The 20,708-nt window shown below is 38.2% G+C and overlaps 1 non-coding gene across 1 annotated transcript; it reads right to left on the bottom strand.

The window, feature by feature from the left end:
* Positions 1 to 324: 324 nt before the first annotated feature.
* LOC141694745 (small nucleolar RNA R71) lies at positions 325 to 431 on the bottom strand. Its single transcript, XR_012564029.1, has one exon. It is a non-coding gene; the product is annotated as a small nucleolar RNA R71 (small nucleolar RNA).
* Positions 432 to 20,708: the final 20,277 nt, after the last annotated feature.

Genomic DNA, 20,708 nt, shown 5'->3' with positions numbered 1-20,708 from the left:
CAGTCAAGCATCATCAGGCCAGCCATCAGGGATAACGCTTTTGAGATTAAGTCAAGCACGATTCAGATGATACAGAATTCAGTTCAATTTGGGGGTTCTCCTACTGAAGACCCCAACATGCACATCAGGGATTTTATCGAGATCTGTGACACTTTCAAGTTCAATGATGTAACTGAAGATGCTATCAAGCTACGCCTCTTTCCATTCTCTCTGAGGGACAAAGCTAAGTGCTGGTTACATTCTCTACCAGCAGGGTCTATCACCACTTGGGAAGATCTTGCTCAAAATTTTCTCACTAAATTCTTCCCTATGGCGAAGACTGCTGCAATCAGGAATGCTCTAACTCAGTTTGCTCAACAACCTGGAGAATCTCTGTGTGAGGCTTGGGATCGATATAAGGAGATGCTAAGGAAGTGCCCACACCATGGCATGCCTGATTGGATGATTATCAACTGCTTCTATAATGGATTAGGTGCTACTTCTATACCCATGCTTGATGCAGCATCGGGAGGAGCCTTGTGGGCTAAGAGCTACGATGAAGCTTATGAACTTATTGAACTGATGGCTGCTAATGAGTACCAGAATCCTTGCCTGAGACTGACTCAGGGAAAGGTAGCAGGAATTCTGGAGTTGGATGCAGCAACAGCTATAGCTGCCCAACTTATGGCTTTGACGATGAAGGTAGACACTCTGGCTAATTATGGAGTTAATTTAATCGCTAGTGTCTGTGAGCTTTGTGCTAGTGCCCATGAGACTGATTAGTGCGCAATTTCTAGTGAATAAGCTAAGTTTGTGAGCAAATTCCAGCGCTCACAGCAACATGTGCCAACCACTTATCATCCCAACAACCGCAATCATCCTAATTTCAGTTGGAGCAACACTCAGAATGCGGTTCAACAGCCTTATGAGCAGTAACCAGCTAAGCAGTACAACCCCCCTAGTTTTCAGCAACCGCAATATGCACCGAGACAACAACTCCAGCTGGAACAAGCTAATGAAAAATCTGAATTAGAGGAGTTGAAGCTTATGTGCAAAAGTCAAGCTGTTTCTATCAAGACCTTGGAAAATCAAATTGGGCAAATTGTCAATGCCTTGCTTAATCGTCAGCCTGGTACACTACCTAGTGACACTGAAGTGCCAGGAAAGAGGGAAGCTAAGAAGCAGGTAAAGGCAATCACTTTAAGGTCTGCAAAGGTTGCAAATTCCGAACAAACTCAAATGTTGACTGAAGAAGCTGAGGCTGAGAAAGAAGTAGAGCAGCAGAAAGTAGAAGTGGAACCAAGGAAGACTACTATTGAGCACACTCCTCCTGAGGGTAATACAGGGGAGAAACGAATCTATCCTCCACCGCCTTTTCCTAAGCGGTTGCAGAAGAAAAAGCTAGACAAGCAATTTGAGAAGTTTCCAAAGGTGTTCAAGAAACCTCATATCAACATACCTTTCGCTGAGGCTCTTGAGCAGATTCCTAGTTATGCAAAATTTATGAAAGGTATTCTCTCTCGGAAAGTGAAGCTAGATGATTTAAACATTGTCGCTCTCACGGAGGAATGCAGTGCTATACTGCAACAGAAGTTACCTCCGAAGCTTAAGGATCCAGGAAGCTTCACTATTCCGTGTACTATTGGAAAAGTATATTTTGACATATGCTTATGTGACATGGGAGCTAGCATCAATCTGATGCCCTTGTCAATCTTCAAGCAGTTGGACTTACTTGATCCAAAACTGACTTATATGACCCTACAATTGGTCGACCGTTCTATTACATATCCGCGAGGTATTGTGGAGGATGTCTTGGTCAAGGTTGATAAACTCATCTTCCCTGCTGATTTCATAATTTTTGATTTCGAGGAGGATAAGAGGATTCCCATAATCTTGGGAAGACATTTCTTGGTGACTGGTTGAAACTTGATAGATGTGCAGAAGGGTGAGCTCACAATGCCAGTGCTGGATCAGGATGTAACTTTTAATATGTTCAATGCTATGAAGTTTCCTACGGAAAATGAGGAATGCCTAAAAGTGGAGTTGGTTGATGCTGTGGTTACTTCAGAACTTGATCAATTGTTAAGGTCTGATGCCTTAGAGAAAGCCTTATTGGGAAATTCAGATAGTGAAGATGACGAAGGTGAAGAATAATTACAGTATTTGAATGCTTCTCCCTGGAAGAGGAAGATAGATATGCCTTTCAAATCTCTTGGAATGGAGGAATTGAACAAAGCTCCTAAACGCCTCAATCCATCTATATATTGAGGAAGCTCCCACTCTTGAGCTTAAGCCTTTACCTGAGCATTTGAGGTATGCGTTTTTAGGTGATGCATCTACTTTGCCTGTTATTATTGCATCTGACCTTTCAGGTAGTGATGAGGAAAAGCTTCTGAGGATTCCAAGAGAGTTCAAATCAGCAATTGGCTGGACTATAGCAGATATCAAGGGAATCAGCCCTTCTTATTGCATACATAAAATTCTGCTTGAGGAAGGTAGCAAGCCTATGGTCGAGCAGCAAAGACGCCTTAATCCAATTATGAAGGAAGTAGTGAAGAAGGAAATTCTTAAGTGGCTAGATGCATGGATCATCTACCCTATTTCTGACAGTTCATGGGTAAGCCCGGTTCAATGTGTGCCAAAGAAATGTGGTATTACCGTGGTAGAAAATGAGAAGAATGAGCTTATTCCTACATGAACAGTCACGGGGTGGAGAGTTTGCATGGACTACAGGAAGCTGAACAAAGCCACTAGGAAGGATCACTTCCCTTTGCCCTTCATTGACCAGATGCTTGATAGATAGGTTGGTCATGAGTACTACTGTCTGTTGGATAACTATTCAGGTTACAATCAGATTTGTATCGCTCCAGAAAATCATGAAAAAACTACCTTCACTTATCCATTTGGTACTTTCGCCTTCAGACGAGTTTCTTTTGGTCTGTGTGGTGCGCCAGCCATATTTCAGAGATGTATGATGGCCATCTTTTCTGATATGATTGGCCAGAATGTGGAGGTGTTCATGGACGACTTCTCTGTTTTTGGCGATTCTTTTGATGAATGCTTGCAAAATCTTGGACACGTTCTCAAGAGGTGTGTTGAGACCAATCTGGTTCTCAATTGGGAGAAATGTCACTTTATGGTGTGTCAGGGCATTATTCTCGGGCACAAGGTTTCTAGTAAGGGTCTAGAGGTGGACAAGGCCAAGGTGGGGGTTGTTAGGGCGAAAACACGCGCTAAAATTCACGCAATTTTACACGTTCGCAAGTAGTATAAGATATAAATCAGATTCGTTCCCACAGAGACTGGTTTAGGTTAACTTCCATTTATGCACCTATGCAACAATGTATGGTTATCGCTCAATGCTAAGACAAATAACAAATTGGTTTTTGATTAAACTAAGAGATTATACTAAATATCATTAACTAAGAGAATTGAGGTTGAATTACTATATATGACAAACATGGGATCCTAACTTTATTAAATACTTCATTCAATAGCCTTTTTGTTCTTAACCTTAGCATGTAATGGTGATGACACTAATCAGATAACACGAAACTAGTAAACACCAACTTTCGTTGTACGAATACCCTACTACCAAGCATCCACAAAAGAGATAGAAGTTGAATAGACACCAATTATGCTTAGTCCTTATATGTCTATAAGAATTGAAAACATCAAGGTTTAATGAACAAGTTATCTATCATGATTATATAGGGCAAGTAAGATGGTTAAAATTACCTACGAATCATGCATAATAATTACATGAACCTATGCTAGCATGGCAAGTTCTAAACCTCTTTATTCATTGTCGCTTCAATAGAGATTAACAAGCTATCTTATATGTTAGCAACACAGATAAGACGAATATGCACAACCACTACTAGGATATCAATTAATCACCACACACCAAGATATTGAAACAAATTAACTATTGAAATCCATAAGTAAATCCGTTAGAACCCCACGATAACGATTAGCCCATAATCGGACTCATCATCAACGTGGGTTCCGATGAAAGCATGATAATAAATAATATAAGAGTGTTAGGATTCAAGAACAAATTGAAAATGAGCATCCAAGTATCAACTATATTGAAGAAAATAAGAGTCTTCTTCTCCGTAGCCTTCTCGTGCTCTCTAGGTCTTCTTATTGCTCTCCCAGGCCTCCTTCTTGTTAAAAACGTCTTTTTATGGGTATATATAGGCTTCAGGATGACCGGGACTCTCAAAATCTTCAATTTCGACTAAAATCAGGATTCTGGGGCAGAAATCGGGCGCGGCCGCGCCCGAACGCGCGGCCTTCGGGCGCGGCCGCGTTGACATTCTGGAATTTTCTGACAAATCTTCTTTTGGCCATATCTTGAGTTCTGCTCGTCAGAATTAGGTGATTCAACTGTCCACACGAAGCTAACGAGATTCTATACAACTTTAGAATGATCTTGGCTACTAATTCTGATATTTTTTCACCATAATTCTTTGAAAAACTTCTTTGTTCCTTTAACTGATGCCTGAAATGCATAAACACAAAAACACATCAAAAATATCAACAACTTGAGTCCAAAACACCAACTTAATCCTGAAATGAAGTGTTCCAAGTAGATATAAAATCCACTTATCACACCCCCAAACTTGAATCGATGTTTGTCCTCAAGTATAAACATACTCAAAACTACAAAACAAACCTAATGCATGAATGCAACTACGTGAATGCAACTAAATGATAATGCAATCAATCCCCTCAGAATAACCATAACCAACCAACAAGCTAATGCCTCTAAGAATGCAATGACTCAAAACAAAGCTCTAATAAATCCCACAAACCAACTTACAAATTAGAATCGTGCGTGTGTGGGATGCTTAGCAGATATACTCTCGATACTAGATCAATAACCATAACTTATTTTTCATCAAAACAATCACAAGTTTATAACTAGAATAGACGTTAAACGCATAATGACTCACAACACCTCCTTTCTACTAGAGTTATACAAGGATTCATGCTATTATTAAACACATAACAAAGATGCTTACTTGATCGTGCAATGAATGAGGTCCCAAAAGACTTATGCAATAATACCCATGTAGCGAGCGTTAGGTTAGCGGATCCCAGACTATAAAGGCCTTAGGTCACTAGGCACAAAGTCCCCTAGAACTTAATAACTCGAGTATTAAAGAGCTTACTCTTGATCAATTATGCATAAACACATACTTCTTTTTTCTTTTCTTTTTTTCTTTTCTCTTTTTTTTCTTTTCTTTTTTTTTCAACAATTTCTAAATGAGTGCATTTCGCTCCATCTCATTCAACCCTAGACTACTCATAAAAATATGAGTCGGCTACTAACCATTTGACGCCTAGCCTTACAACAACTAGCAATGACATCCAAGTTTTTTTCCAGATAAAAAAAATCAATACTTTTACGTCATTACGAGAATATCACAAATTCTAAATATAACCAAGTGATTAAATCTCAACAACAAACAAGTATGATCAGGATCTAGATCAAAAGCAACCAATAAGACTTTGTGAATTTTTTTATTTCTGGCATGCAAATCAATTCATTAAGACTTAAATGTCCCTCTATTCGTCATCACCACACTCAAATCAACGTCAACTTATCAAATAACATAGTTCATCTTAAGGGATCATGCTAAATATGCATGCAAATGCAACTATATGAAATCACATAAAAAATAATTAAATATGTCCTATATGAACAATCATGCAACATTACGAATAAAATACAACTATATACAACATAAATCTATATGAACTATATGGACATACATAAACTAATCCTTACATTATCACCCCCAGACTTAAAATTTTCAATGTCCTCATTGAAGGCAATAATAAGGATTTCAGGCATACCTAGTCGTCAGAAAGATCACCCTCTTCGGTGGAGGATCAGGTGGCCAATCAACCTCGACACCAGTGGCTCGGAAAATAGTGCCCAAAGCCTGTGTCAAATCTGCAGCAAAATAACGATGAATGTCGTGCATGGCTTCCATATGCCTAATTACTCGCTTGTACTACTCATCACCAACACCAGTCCTATCAACTACCTGATGCACATGAGAAGAACCCTTTGTAGGCACTAGAGGATTCGTTCGGCTACCCTCTACATCATCAAAAATATATTCCAAGCCCTTATCATGTGGTGCATCTAAGAATGCATAACTCAAGTGATCTGGTAGTGGGTGAAGCTCAAGTGTGGAAACATCTTCAATAGACGGCTCGAGACGCTCCTGAGAAATTTTCAGCTCTGCTAACCCAAGAGAATTGAATGGCATATCCAAATTCCTCTTCCACGGAGGTGTATTCAAAACCTGTAGTTACTCTGCTCCTTCCTTGTCCTCAATAACTGATTTTCCCATTAAGGATCTCTCTAAGGTCTCTGACTTTGGCAATTGCTTAAGTACCGAATTCATGAGAGAGTCTACCTACTCTACTTTAAAGCACTCCTCTTTAGCTGTGGGTAACTTTATTGCCTTGAACACATTAAAAGTGACCTTTTGATCGTGAACCTTCATCGTAAGCTCTCCTTTTTGCACATCGATCATAGTTCGGCCAGTAGCTAAGAATGGTCTCCCCAAGATAATGGGAATCTTCTTATCCTCCTCAAAGTCAAGAATTATAAAGTCAGCAGGAAAGATAAGTTTCTCCACCTTGACCAAAACATCCTCTACTATACCTCGTGGATAAGCGATGGAACGTTCAGCTAGTTACAATGACATGTATGTTGGTTTCGGATCAGGTAGACCAAGCTTCTTGAAGATAGATAAGGGAATCAGATTGATGCTAGCTCCCAAATTACATAAACACTTGTTGAAAGAAAAGTTCTCAATAGTACAAGGAATAGTAAAGCTTTCAGGATCTTTAAGTTTCGGAGACAACTTCTATTGCAGCACAACACTGCATTCCTCCGTAAGAGCAGCGGTCTCTAAGTCATCGAGCATCACTTTCCAAGAGAAAATACCTTTCATAAACCTTGCATAGCTAGGCATCTGTTCAAGAGCTTCAGCGAAAGGTGTGTTGATATGAAGTTTCTTGAACACCTCCAAAAACTTAGCAAATTACTTATTCAACTTCTGCTTCTGCAGCCTTTTAGGAAAAGGGGGTGGAGGATTGATTAGATGGGTTCTTTTGCTTCAAGAATTTGAACTGGAGATCAAGGACAGAAAGGGGACTGAAAATCAAGTCGCTGATCATCTCTCACGTTTAGAAAATCCTAATACTACTTCATTGGATAGGACATTGATAAATGAGTCTTTTCCCGACGAGCAGCTGTTTGGAGTGCAAGAAGAAGAACCGTGGTTTGCAGACATTGTAAACTACCTTGTGAGTAATATCATGCCTCCTGACTTATCTTATGCTCAAAGGAAGAAGTTTTTACATGAAGTAAAGTGGTATATGTGGGATGAGCCGTTTCTTTTTCATCAAGGAGCTGACCAAATCATCAGGAGATGTATTCTTTACAACGAAACGGGGGGGGGATCTTGCGAGATTGCCAAACGGCTTATGGAGGATATTATGGTGGAGAAAAGACAGCAGCTCGTATTCTTCAAGCAGGTTTCTTCTGGCCGACCTTGTTTAAAGATGCTCACCAGTTCATCTTGAAATGTGATCGATGTCAACATGTGGGTAATATGACTAAGAGGGATGAGATGCCTCTTAATGTGCTTTTAATGGTTGAAGTCTTCGATGTTTGGGGAATTGACTTCATGGGGCCATTTGTCTCATCTTGTAACAATTATTATATCTTATTGGCAGTTGATTATGTGTCGAAATGGGTTGAAGTTAAGGCGTTTCCAACGAACGATGCGAAAGTGGTGCTTAATTTTCTTCACAAGCAGATATTCATAAGGTTTGGAACTCCAAGAGTCATAATCAGTGATGAGGGGTCGCATTTTTGCAATCGCAAGTTCACTCCTATGATGCGAAGGTATAATATAAATCATCGCATTACCACGGCTTATCATCCTCAGAAAAATGGTCAAGCTGAGGTGTCTAACAGAGAGATCAAGTGCTTTTTAGAGAAAGTTGTGTGTCCGTCGAGGAAAGATTGGTCTTTGAAGCTTGATGAAGCTATTTTGACGTATAGAATAGCATATAAGACTCCATTGGGAACGTCGCCATTTCAGTTGGTTTATGGTAAGGGGTGTCATTTGCCTGTGGAGCTCGAGCATAAGTCATGTTGGGCTCTAAAGAAATTGAATCTTTACTTGGATGCGGCTGGAAAGAAGAGGATGATTCAATTGAATGAACTCGATGAGTTTCGACTTCAAGCTTATGAGAACAACAAAATGCACAAGGAAAAAGTCAAGAGGTGGCACGATCGGGGTATGATGCTCAAATCATTTGTGTCGGGGTAACAAGTTCTTTTGTTCAACCCTTGTCTCCATCTTTTTCCTGGAAAGTAGAAGTCAAGATGGTCAGGGCCCTTCATAATCAAAACTGTGTTCCCACATGGAGTGATGGAAATTTTTTAGAATGATCCGGGCCACGCATTCAAGGTAAATGGTCAGAGGTTGAAGCATTACTATGGTGACATGGTAAACCGCGAGGTGGTTAGTGTCGTTCTATTAACCATTTAAGCTCAAGGTTCTACATCAAGCTAGCGATGTAAAAGAAGCGCTTCTTGGGAGGCAACCCAAGTTTGTTGTACATTAGTAGGTAGAAGAAGCAAGAAGGAAGGAGAAAAACACAAAAAAATCAAGAAAAAGAAAAAATTCAGGGCCAACTCAAGTGACCAAGCGCGCCCGCGCTGATCCAGCGCGCCCACGCTGATCCAGCGCGTGGCTGCACTATTTTTCTAGTAGCCAAGCGCGGCTGCGCTTTCTAGCGCACGGCCGCGCCGGTTTTCCAGAGAGTGAGCATGCCCGCGCTTTCCAAGCGCGCGACCGCGCCGGGTCCCTGTTCGAAAAAAAACTAATAATAAAAAAATAAAAACAGAAGAATGAAGAGAAAATCGGGATTTTTACTCAAAAATCAATTCCAACCCGATTTTTACTCTTCCACATCCCATAATTCCCTCTCCAAATCAAACCCATTATTCCCACGATTCCCACAATCAATTCCCACTTATATTCCTTATCGAATTTTCACCTCTCCACCTATAAATACACACACTTATACACAAACTTCTCCACCACTTCACAAATTATCAAACACAAATCTCTCTCAAGCACTTAGTTGTATTTTCTCTTATTCAATCCCAATGGCACATAAGAGGCAAAGAACACAAGTTAGCAGCAGCACCACCGATTCTTCATCTACGGGTGGTGTGAGGCTAAGGTTTTCTACTCCTGAGGCTGAAAAGGAGTACACGAGGCTTCTGTCGAAGCCTATTGCTAAGGAGCGAGATTTTCTGCCATTAGGGAAGGATGGTAAGGTGTTGGAGATGATTCTTGAGATGGGCTGGGTTCCTTTTGTGAGGCTCCCGCTGCTGTTCCCATGAGTGTTGTGTGGGAGTTCTATGCTAAAGCCAAGTCGGAGAAGAATGGCTTCACGGTGGTTCGAGGGAGGACTATGGAGTATACTGCAGAGGCTATCAGGATGGTGATTGAGCAGCCCACGAGGAAGGTGGGTCAGGACACTTAGAACAATAAGACTCCTGAGGACTTCAACTTGGTTCTGATCATTGCGACTTTGTGTGTACCTGAGACTCATTGGAAGTTCAAGAGGGTTACTACAGATTACTCCACATTCCCTACATCATGCATGAATAGGTTTGCACGGGCTTGGAACTCATTTGTTTGTGCTAATATCATGCCATCTTCGCATGTGCATAAGATTACAGTGGAGCGTGCTCGTCTGCTATGAGAGATTCTTCAGGGTGATTACATTAATTTGGAGATGGTGATATATCAGGGGATTTTGAGATTTTTGAGAGGAGGTACTACAGGTGTTATTCCTTATGCATCCTTGGTGACAAAGTTGTGCGTGGCAGTTGGTGTTCATTGGCCCGCACATGAACAGCTTCAGCTTCTCAGTGCTCCTATTGACAGTTCTACGCTACACAGCATGGTTGAGTGGGGATGAGGTAAGCCTGATCCTAAGGGGCTTGGTTACACATTTGATCATCTGCCAGGAGGTGTGCCCCATGATCAGATGTATGTTGGTGGTACGCAGCAAGCGAGTAAGGCAGCTTGGAGAGCTTAGTTAGGAGAGGAGGCTGGTTCGTCGCAGCAGCAGCAGGAGGCAGCATGAGCAGATATTGGAGATGGTTTGAGTTCGACGCAGTATAGGCGTCTAGCGAGGAGGATGGATACGATGCACGACATCCATAGTCGGTTTGCACATGATCTCACCCAGGCGCTTGGGACAGCTTTCAGGGCCACCGGTGTTGACATCCAGTGGCCAGTATTTGGTGAGGACTCCGTGTATCCGCCTCCTGACATACCTGACACTCCACCCGTTGAGGGTGATGATTCTGATTCGCAGTAGGTATGATTGAATTCCTTACTATTACCTTCACTGAGAACAGTGAATATTTTAAGTTTGGGGGTAGTAGTTGAAAGGATATAGTTTTGTGTGAGTCACATATAGTTGCATATTTATGATAGCATATAGTTTGCATATTTTTCCATGTAATTTTTTTTATTATTTATTTTTGGTAGTTTTTATGATATTTTGTTCATTTAGTTTCATGCATTTGCATTATAACATGATCCCTTAAATGATTTTTCTGATTAATTGGTGATATTGATGCTAGTGTAGTGATGTCGTATTTAGTGATGTTAAGTCTTATCGATTTAATTTTCATGCTAGAGATAATTGTATTTCACTAAGTCTTATAGATTGCTAGAATGCTAGATCATGATCATGGTTTGTCTGTTTGTCGAGGTTTAATCGCTTGTTTATATTTAGAATTTAGGATATTCTCTTAATAATAAAAGACATGGATATTTAAAAATTAGACAAAAATTGGATTTCATTGCTAGTTATGTGGTAGGTGTCAAATGGCTAGTAGTCGGCTCATATTTTTATGAGTATTCTAGGGCTGAATGAGATGGCGCGAAACGCACTCATTCAGAAAATTCGTTGAAAAAAAAGAAAAAAAAAAGAGGAAAAAAAAAGAATAAATGTTATGTATAATTGATCACGAGTGGGCTCTTTAGTACTCGAGTTATTAAGTTCTTAGGGGACTTTGTGCCTAGTGACCTAAGGCTTTTATAGTCTGGGATCCGCTAACCTAACGCTCGCTACATGGGTACTATTTTATAAGTCTTTTGTGGATCTCATTCATTGCACGATCAAATAAGCATACTTGTGTTGTTTTATTGTGAATAAAAGCATGAATCCATGTTAAACTCCGATATAAGAATTGAAGTGTTATAAATTATTTTGACTCTAGCTTTTATTCTATTTATAAACTTGCGATTATTTTGATAAGTAATGAGTCATGATTGTTGATCTAGTTGCGATAGTATATCTGTAAGCAGTTGCACACACGCACGTCTTTGGTTTGTAGGTTGATTTGTGAGCTTTGATTGATATTTATGTGAATAACTGCATTTACTGAGGTGTTGCTTGTTGATTGGTTTAGTTATTCTATGGGGATCGATGCATTTATTTAGTTGCATTCATGCATATTTTTAAATCTTGTTCTTTGATCCTGTTTATACTTGAGGACAAGCATCGATTCAAGTTTAGGGGTGTGTTGAGTGGAATTTATGACACTTTAGAATGCTCTAATAAACTTTGAATTTATGCGTTTATACTCAAGTAGTTAAGTGTTTTAACGTGTTTTCTATTATTTTAGCATTTCAGGCGTTATCTAGGAAATCAGGTGAATTAGCATTGTTTTGGTGCTAATTTGGTGTCAAGGTGGTGTTGGAATAAAAGTTCGTGGAAGACCGGCTCAAATTTGCAAGAAAAAAATGAAGAAGTTAATTTCTGGCAGAAGCCCAGCGCGCCCGTGTTGATCAAGCGTGTGGTCATGCCCGAAGTTCGGAAAGCCAGCACGCCCGCGTTGATCAAGCACGCGGTCGCGCCAGGTCGGGGTGCAGAATTCTGATTCTATTCTAATTCGAATTAGAAGATTTCTCTTCTGATTAGGGCTGCTCTATAAATAACTTTAGGTCATTTTTAATAATATATCGAGCCATAGACATATCAAGGAGAGCCGTAAGAAGACCGTATTAGCACGATTCAACGAAGATGAAGAAGATCTTGTTTTTACTTGTGAATCTTTATTTAAGTTGTAACTTGGATGCTAGTTTTCTTATTTGTGAACCTTACTCTTGTGTCGTACTTGGTTTTATTTATTCGTTATAAAGACTACGTTTGTTATACCATGCTTTCATCGGAACCCACATTGATGATGACTCCGATTATGGGCTAATCATTATCGTGGGGTTCTAGCGGATTTATTTATGGATTTCTTTAGTTAAATTGTTTGATGCCTTACTATGTTGTGATTGTATGATAACCTACTATTGGTTGCGCGTATTCATCTTATGAGCGTCGCGAACTTATAATATAGTGTTTTAATTCTTAATGAAACGAAAATGAATTTAAGAATTTAGAATTTGCCATGCTAGCATAGGTTCATGTAATTGTTATGCATGATTCGTGGGTAATTTTAACCATCTTACTTGCCATATGTAATCAAGATAGATAACTTGTGCTTAAACCGTTATGTTGTCAAATTCTATAGACATATAGGGTCTCAATATAATTGGTGTCTATTCAGCTTCTATCTCTTTTGTGGATGTCTGGTAGTATGGTACTCGTGTAACAAAAGTTGGCGTTTATCAGTTTTGTGTTGTCTGATTAGTGTCATCACCACTGCATGCTAAGGTTAAGAACAATAAGGCTATTGAATGAAGTATTTAATGAAGTTAGAATCCCATGTTTGTCATATATTAAGTTAGTCAGTCTTATTATCTTAGTTATAATTGTTAGTTTAATTCTTAGTTATAAACAACCTCGATTTGTTATCATCTCAGCATTGAATAATAACCATTCATTGTTGCTTAAGTGCATAGATTAATTAGTTAACCAAAGTCAGTCTTTGTGCGAACGAACTAGAAAAGATCTATACTACTTGTGAACTCGTATACTTGCATATAATTTTAGCACGTGTTTAGCGACTATTATCCTTCAATTGAAATCCTTTTAATCATGTTATCTTATACTTAATTATTTCGGTATTTGGTGGATTTTTGAGAAAAATCAAAGTGTTCGAATTCGAATTCTGACGATCTTTACATACATTCATATACATTATGGAGTACTAATATGATCTCAGAATATCCATAAAAGAACTCCTATATAGCGTGGCATGAAAATTTTCCTTAATCAGCAAAATTAACAAAAAGATACTATTAACAAAGATTACAAAAATTTCAAAAATTTGGGGTTATTAAACATTCTGTCCTGAGGTTCCAACTTTAATGCCTATAACTGAAATGTTTGCATGTCCTCACTATTCTCTCTAACCTCCTCGTTTCCTGCCTTTATGATCTCTTTGATTCTTGGATAAATGTAACATTAGTACAAACCACTATATGATTGTAAAATCTGAAATAAATAGAGTTATCTTAAAATCTTCAGAAAAATTGTATCCTTAGAAACTTTATTCATTTCCAGCATTTGAAAATCCAGTGGTATCCTATGGAGTAAATCTTTGAGGAAATTCCACAATTTTCTTTCGTAGGTCTTGAAATTAGCTTCATTGGAATAAAAAAACCATTATCTTCAATTTCCATGTTCGGAAATTTTCTGTCTGAATAACATATGGTCTTCGTTTTCTTCAAAAGATTAAAATAATCTTTAACACTCGGAGGAATCTTGAGTCTACCAATCCTTTGAGAATCTTTGGCTTGAAATATTTTAAACTCCAAAAATTTTGAACTTTTTGAGTGTTAGAAAATATTTAAAATTCAAAAATCTCAAGAGTTGATAATTTTTGAAAATTAAAAGACCAAAAAATATGAGAACTTGACTATTTGGCCTGACACACCGGATCTGATTTGAATATCGATCAACAAGCTCTTATACCAATTATTAGGTCCCGAACTATCGTAGAAGGGGGGTTGAATACGATACTCACCAAATTTAAAAAAATCTTTTGAATCTTTTGCAGATAAATAATTTAGTGTTGGGTTAGTGGTTCCGTGTTCTTGAGGTGAATAATGTTTAAGACAATAAATTAACAAACACAAGATGTTCAGGTAAATATAACATATATAAATCCTCGAGGGGTGTTGCTACACTCAGGAGTAAATCAACCGGCTACAATCCAAGAAAAATAATGTTCTTGCTTCTACAAAAATCAACAAATTAAATCTTATACAAAAACTATAATTATTTGTCTAATGATTTAATTACCGGCTAACGATTATAATGCCCCTAAATAATTTACAAGATTTAAACCGAGAATTATAACATTTCTCCGGTGAGAAATTTAACGGATATACAGTCTGCTTGAGCTTATCTGTATCTCTTTGTTTCTTATTTTTATCAGCTCTCATTGGAGAAGAAGATAAACAGAACAATGTTAATTATTATGTTATGCTTCTTAGTGTAGACTTATATATCAATTATATACGTGGCCGATTGTTAACCAGGTAAACTAATTGATGAAATCAATATTTGTTGCTTGCTATGGAGTTACTTGCGCCCAGAGGTAGTACATGACTTCCACTTGCGCCAACCTTTGTCAAAGAAAGCAATTTGCCTTAGAATTTTACTCACTTGCACAATCAGGAGCCAACGAAGGCTTCACTTGTGCTCCCACTTGCGCCATCTAGGACATCTAGGAGCTCCACTTACGCCAAGGATGGTTCAATGACCTTTTTGCCTTAGTTTTTCTAGTCAGTTGCGCCTAAAAAGGACAATACAAGTCCACTTGCACCTTCTAGATCCTAGAGGGGTTTTTTTCCTTGGGTTTTATTGCCAGTTACGCCTCCTAGGTGATGGGGAAAGCTGAGTTGCACCTAGGGTTACTTACATGCATTTCTGAGTTAGTTTTTGATGCCACTTCTTCCTTGTTGCTCCTAGTAGGTCAAAACCAACTTTGGTACTTAATTTTTAAACTATACTTCAAGGTTCTTGTTCCTTCTAAGCAATAGAGTGGCCATGGTGACTTCTACTACAAGGTAGTGATCACTTTGACTTACTTTTTGTAAAGCGCTATTTAACCCTTTAGTTGTACATCCTACACGCTTTCTTTCCGAGTCTTCGTATAAACCATATAACCTTCATATTCAGATATGAATCATCACTTAACAATTCTTCTAATGATAATACTAAGATTTCTTTCACGGACCGTTGACGCTTAGTGCAACTGGTCTGGTTTACAAATAACTAACTTTGATTCAGGTCTTCATATTATAGCTTTGATTATATTCTTAAGTTTACAACAACTTTATCGCTGCAAATAATGAATATAAATAAACAAATGTACTTCCACTGGAATCTCTTCTGGTACTCATATAATGTCTTCACTGCTACTATAATCTTGAATACTTCATTCACTGTTCTTCACTAACACTTGAACATATAAATGAACTCCTTCCAGTGAGTATAACTTCAAGACTACAATTACCCTCTTTAACCTTTATCTATACCATGTCTTCAATTCTTCTTATTCCTATACTTTGAACACTGTCTATCTGTTAAGTAATGAATCACACACAGAGGGGGGTGAATGTGTTTTGATGTTATTCTGCTTTTCTTGAAGTGTTTATGGTGATGAACAAAGTAAATTAAAACCTTGTAGTAAAATGTGTTAATACTGAATTTAAACAAGTAAGAACAGTGAACACAGATCTTTCAAACTCACTTAATTTTATATAAAAAATTAAAAATGTTTTGCTATAAAATTTCTAGGCTCTTTGTTGTTAAAGAGCTTAGCTTCTTCCTTGAGAGAATACAAGATTTTTCTTATCTCTAAATTGTCACAGCTAACAAAGGACCAGTGTTAACTTTATAGAATAGTTAAACACTGGTTTGCACAACACGTAATAAGAAGTGTTAATCAATTTAGCAACGTGTCACTAATCTTTCCATTTCTGGATTAACATATCTTTCCATATTGTGTTAACTTTGATCTTCCTTTGTCAGTTAATATTTACCCTTTATCTTGCACTCTTCAAGCTGCTTTTTGTAGACTTGTCAATCCAGCTGATTGAATTATTCATTGATTGATAATCTTGGATATTTAACTTGATTGTATTCTATAATTGAGTTTCATTAGAGATCTCCAATTAGTTATTAGAGAACTGACATCTCAATAAGTATAAAGGCTTATCGAGGTGTCACAGTTCTCTAATGATTCTTGAATTATCAAGATCTTTGAGTTCTCGAGAAACTTTGACTTATTCGAGGTCTCTTTGTTCTCGAATGTTATTTGACTGTTCAAGGTCTCTTAGTTCTCGAGTGTAATCTTGACTTATCGAGATCTTTGAGTTCTCGAGTAACTTTGACTTATTCGAGGTCTCTGAGTTCTCGAATGTTATTTAACTGTTCGAGGTCTCTTAGTTCTCGAGTGTAATCTTGACTTATCGAGATCTCCATTTTCTCATGTCTTCAATTTGACTTGTCGATATCTCTGAGACTTCTCTATAAGCTTTCCTTGACTTCTCGATAAGTCATTCTGAAGTTCTCGAATGACTTCTCTATAACACTTAATATGTGACTTGTAGACTTATTGATTTAGAATGTTTTTCACAAAACAGATTTATTAAACTCCAAACTTCTTCACAATTTCTCTGAGGCATGATCTTCATTATCTTCTTCCAGAGCTTATTCTTAGGCTTGAGACTGTTTACAGAAAAATACTTCAGTCTAGTCTATTTACATTTTTACAGACTTAAATGTTACAACACAAAATACAAACTTAGATTATAATACAACTTACTTAGGGTTGCCGATATGACTTAGTCTTGTTATAGTACATGCATGTCTTGCACAACAATCTCCCCCAATTTGTGAGAAGATTGCTTATCACAAATTCATGCATGTTAACAAGACTAACCCCGAGTTTCAATGGATAAATAGATTTTACATACAAATTGACAAAAATATAACATTTGACATTAGATGGTTGTTGAAGCTTTAACAAGAATATTCATTACATGAATTCTTCATATCCTGGCTCCTTTCTAATGAGATCCTTAAGAGTCACTAATACTTCCATTTTTCTAAAATTTCAGTTCCTTTTAAAGCTTCCACAAGCTTGAGCCACTCATCTAATGAATAACCATTTAAGTAACCAGCCCTAAACCTGGAGTATCTTCCAATTTTGATGTTCAGAAAATGTCCATCTTTGGAGAGTCTGTTCATCCCTTTTGCTTTAAGCTCATTTGATCTTTTCTCAATTCTTGCCAGTTCTTCAGCATATTTCCTATCTCTTTCTTCCTTCTCATCCTTTGCCTTTGAAATTTTCTCGTCTATTTCTTTCACCCATACACAATACACAACTTTCCAGAACCTTGTTACAGTATCCCTATCCTTCTTCAGACTGATAACTCTTTTAAACTATGTGGTTGAAAGTGTGTCCATTAGATTAATGCCAAGTAAGGTGAAAGAACCATCATCATAGTAAATTCTGACTTCTGTATATGATACAAACCAAACTCTGACTATTTCTTCAGCTAGATGTTGAAAATATTCTTCATCTGTGAGGCACCAATTTAGTGGCAGAAAGTCAGTTTGATCATAGCAGTTCCATAGTGATCTTTCAGTAACTGTTAGTTGCTTTGCTTTTCTCCCAATAGATTTAAAATGTGTCTTGATTGGAGGTTTATATGAAGGTAGGTTTGTGATTTTCTTCAAGCTGGTTTTAGTGATAGTGATTGGGATTTTGAGAAATGAGTTTTCAGTTGGCTTGTATAGAAATTTTGGCTTTGAGGCGAGAGATGGTTGAGTATTTGAGCTAAGAGACTTGGTAGGATGAGATTTTGTCATTTGGATTTGAAGGGTTTGTTGTTGTTTTGGTTGTGATCCCTCTTCCTTCTTCCTTCTTCTTCTCTCTTTTTGTCATTTCCCTTCTTCTCATCCTGCTTTTTATCCTTATCACCAGTTGCTCTAGAAGATTGACTTGGATTTGAGCCAGAAGGAAGTTGATCACTTGGCTTATGCTCATCATCATCCATATCCTCCTTTAAATTGAATTGAGTGGGTGGCAATATGGTGTCAGAATTCATTAGGTATTTGTCCAAGATCTTTATCATCTCCATATCCTCATGCTTCTTGCTCCTTTTGTACTTTATATTTGATCTGACACAATTTTTAGGAACAAGGAGATGTTTACATTGCTTGGTTATTAGACAGATGTAGATTACCCCTTTGTTTGGATATAGATAGGCTTCATAAAAAGCTATTATTTGTGCATTTTTGAGCTCCTTTAGTAGTTGGGTGTCCTCTGGATTTACTCTTTCAATTATTATATCCAGTTCAGATGCTCTTAAGGTTCTAAGATTTGGGAGAGATACCTGAAGACATTTGTCTACACCACCATCATTGATATTCACAATAATTCTTTTCTCCAAGAAATTATCAATTTTCACAGCCACTTCCCTAATGAAGTTGATGTTTTGGGCCAAAGCTTTCTTGTAGGTGATGTAGTTATTTTGAAAAGACATCCTTAGTACTGCAAGAAGTTCACTGAATTCTTGGTCTTGATTTGGTCATTCTGTAGCCTTTAAAAGTCTTTATGTTGCAACATCATGAGATACTTGAGCATTTGAAGAGCTTTGACCAATCTGAATAGGCTCTTTAGACTTAGATTTAGCATTCTTGGATTGTTGAATCCTAGCATCAATCTCCCACTTAGTCTTGGTGACAGGCATGAGTAGGGGAGTTGGTAATTCTGGCCTTATTTCTTCAGGTGGTGAAAGCAGTGGTATGTTGGGCTTTCCCGTGATAGCTCCCAAATCAACAGAATTCTGCATTTGAAGATGCTTGTGAAAGGTTGACTCTGCACCAAGGATGTGAGAGCTTGAACTTGTGCACTTAGTGAGTTATTGGAAGATTTGAGAGAAGAAACTTGATGTTGCAATTCTTGAACTTGTAGTGTGGATGAGGATTGAGATGTGGAGGAAGTAGAAACCCCAAAAGTGTCTTGTACAACCTTCTTGATTTCATCCATGAGCAAGGCTGAAGGAGTGTATCTGCTAGAGTGCATTTGATCCAGCTTCAGTCTTGTGTCATTAGAGTGAATGATATGATTTTGAACTTGTTCATTCAGGGCCACAAATGAGATCTTGAGATTCTTGACACATGTTTCCATTCCACTGAGATCATACCTTGACATCTGGTCAACAAAGTTTATGAATTTGTTTTTTATCTCAGTTTGAGAAAGAATGATTTAATTCATCTTTTCCCTCACCATCTTCATTATTTTATCTTGATGTCCGATCAATGTGATTTGAAGTGCTTTTCCAAAGTTGTGGAAAGCCTTGATTTGAGCCTTTTATACATCATTGATGGCATCATACACTTCCTGAGGAGTTAGAGATATAGCATTGCTTCCCAGAACAATATTATACTCCTTCCTGAACTTAGCTAGCACAGCCTCCATTTTAATAGAAAATTCTTTATCCAGCCAAGCATCATAGTTGGCATCCTGACCAGCTTCATCTATAATTTTAGATTGATTTTATTCAACATATGCCTGGTAGGTGAGCATGATAGATTGGCAGTCTTGATTTAACATGTTAGAGGTGAGTAGCTGTTGTGAGATTTGTGCAAGGCCTCAAATCTGGTCAACTACAAGATCTTCAATGGTTGAAGGTTGATCTTCAGTTTCTTGGAGCCGCTGGGACATTAGATGAGGTTGTTGAGGTTGAGAGGTTGATGGTTGGGTTGTTGGGTGAGAGGTGACAGTGTATCAGAACCACCTGTGACAGGAGTCACAGTTTGACTCACAGTAGGCACTGTGGTTATGACAGGGTGTTGTTACTCACTAGTTGTGGGAACCTCCATTTGAATTGGAGGGGATTCGACTGTGCTACTGTCATTTGCAACAACCTCAAACCTTTATCTGTCTTGTACCACACTGTCACTTAAATGTGTTGTGCTTGCCTCTCCCAGCATCAATTGTAATGCAATTTCTTCTAGGGTTTTGAGGGGAGTTGTTCCTGGAACAGGACCCTTCAATTGAACTGGAAAAGATTTAGATAGCTCCCCCTCAGGAGTACTACCCTCAAACCTTGCAGTCTGTGAAGACTGATTTGCACATGAATGTGCATTTTTTACCTCCATGGGGTCATCAGTAAAAACTGATGAATCCCCCATGGTTTTGATGGTGTCATCAAGGTCTACCCCAGCTAGTAGTCTCTCACCATCTAAATGAGGTGTTTGGGTGGTGAGCAAGGTTTCTTGAACCAAGTCACTTGATTGAGTTTGCACTTGAGGAATGGATTCAAGTGCTGTATGTGAAGAAGAAATTTGAGAAATTAAGAGTTATTGGTCAATAGTGAGTATTGGCAGCTCCCCCTAAATAGATGAGGGTGTTTCAAGGGATGTGATCTTCTTGTGTGTGTCGTCCTTGTTTCTCCTTCCATATACTTGTATTTGATCAAATGATGGTTGTGCAGACTCTTTACAGGGTGGATTTGGGAGAATGTTCTTTTCAATAAAGACACCTTGTTGAGAGGATGCCCCTGGAGTCTGTTCAAGTCCCTTGTTTACAACTACATCCTTTTGAGAGGATGAAGAGGTGTCTAAAGTGGTCAACTCAGTTTGCTTAGCCTTCTTTGATTTTCTAACCAAGG

Source organism: Apium graveolens, chromosome 10 (genome assembly GCF_009905375.1).
Source record: "Apium graveolens cultivar Ventura chromosome 10, ASM990537v1, whole genome shotgun sequence".
NCBI classification, from domain to species: domain Eukaryota; kingdom Viridiplantae; phylum Streptophyta; class Magnoliopsida; order Apiales; family Apiaceae; genus Apium; species Apium graveolens.
The sequence above is the reverse complement of the archived record's forward strand: the minus strand, read 5'-3'. Positions and strand labels throughout refer to the sequence as shown.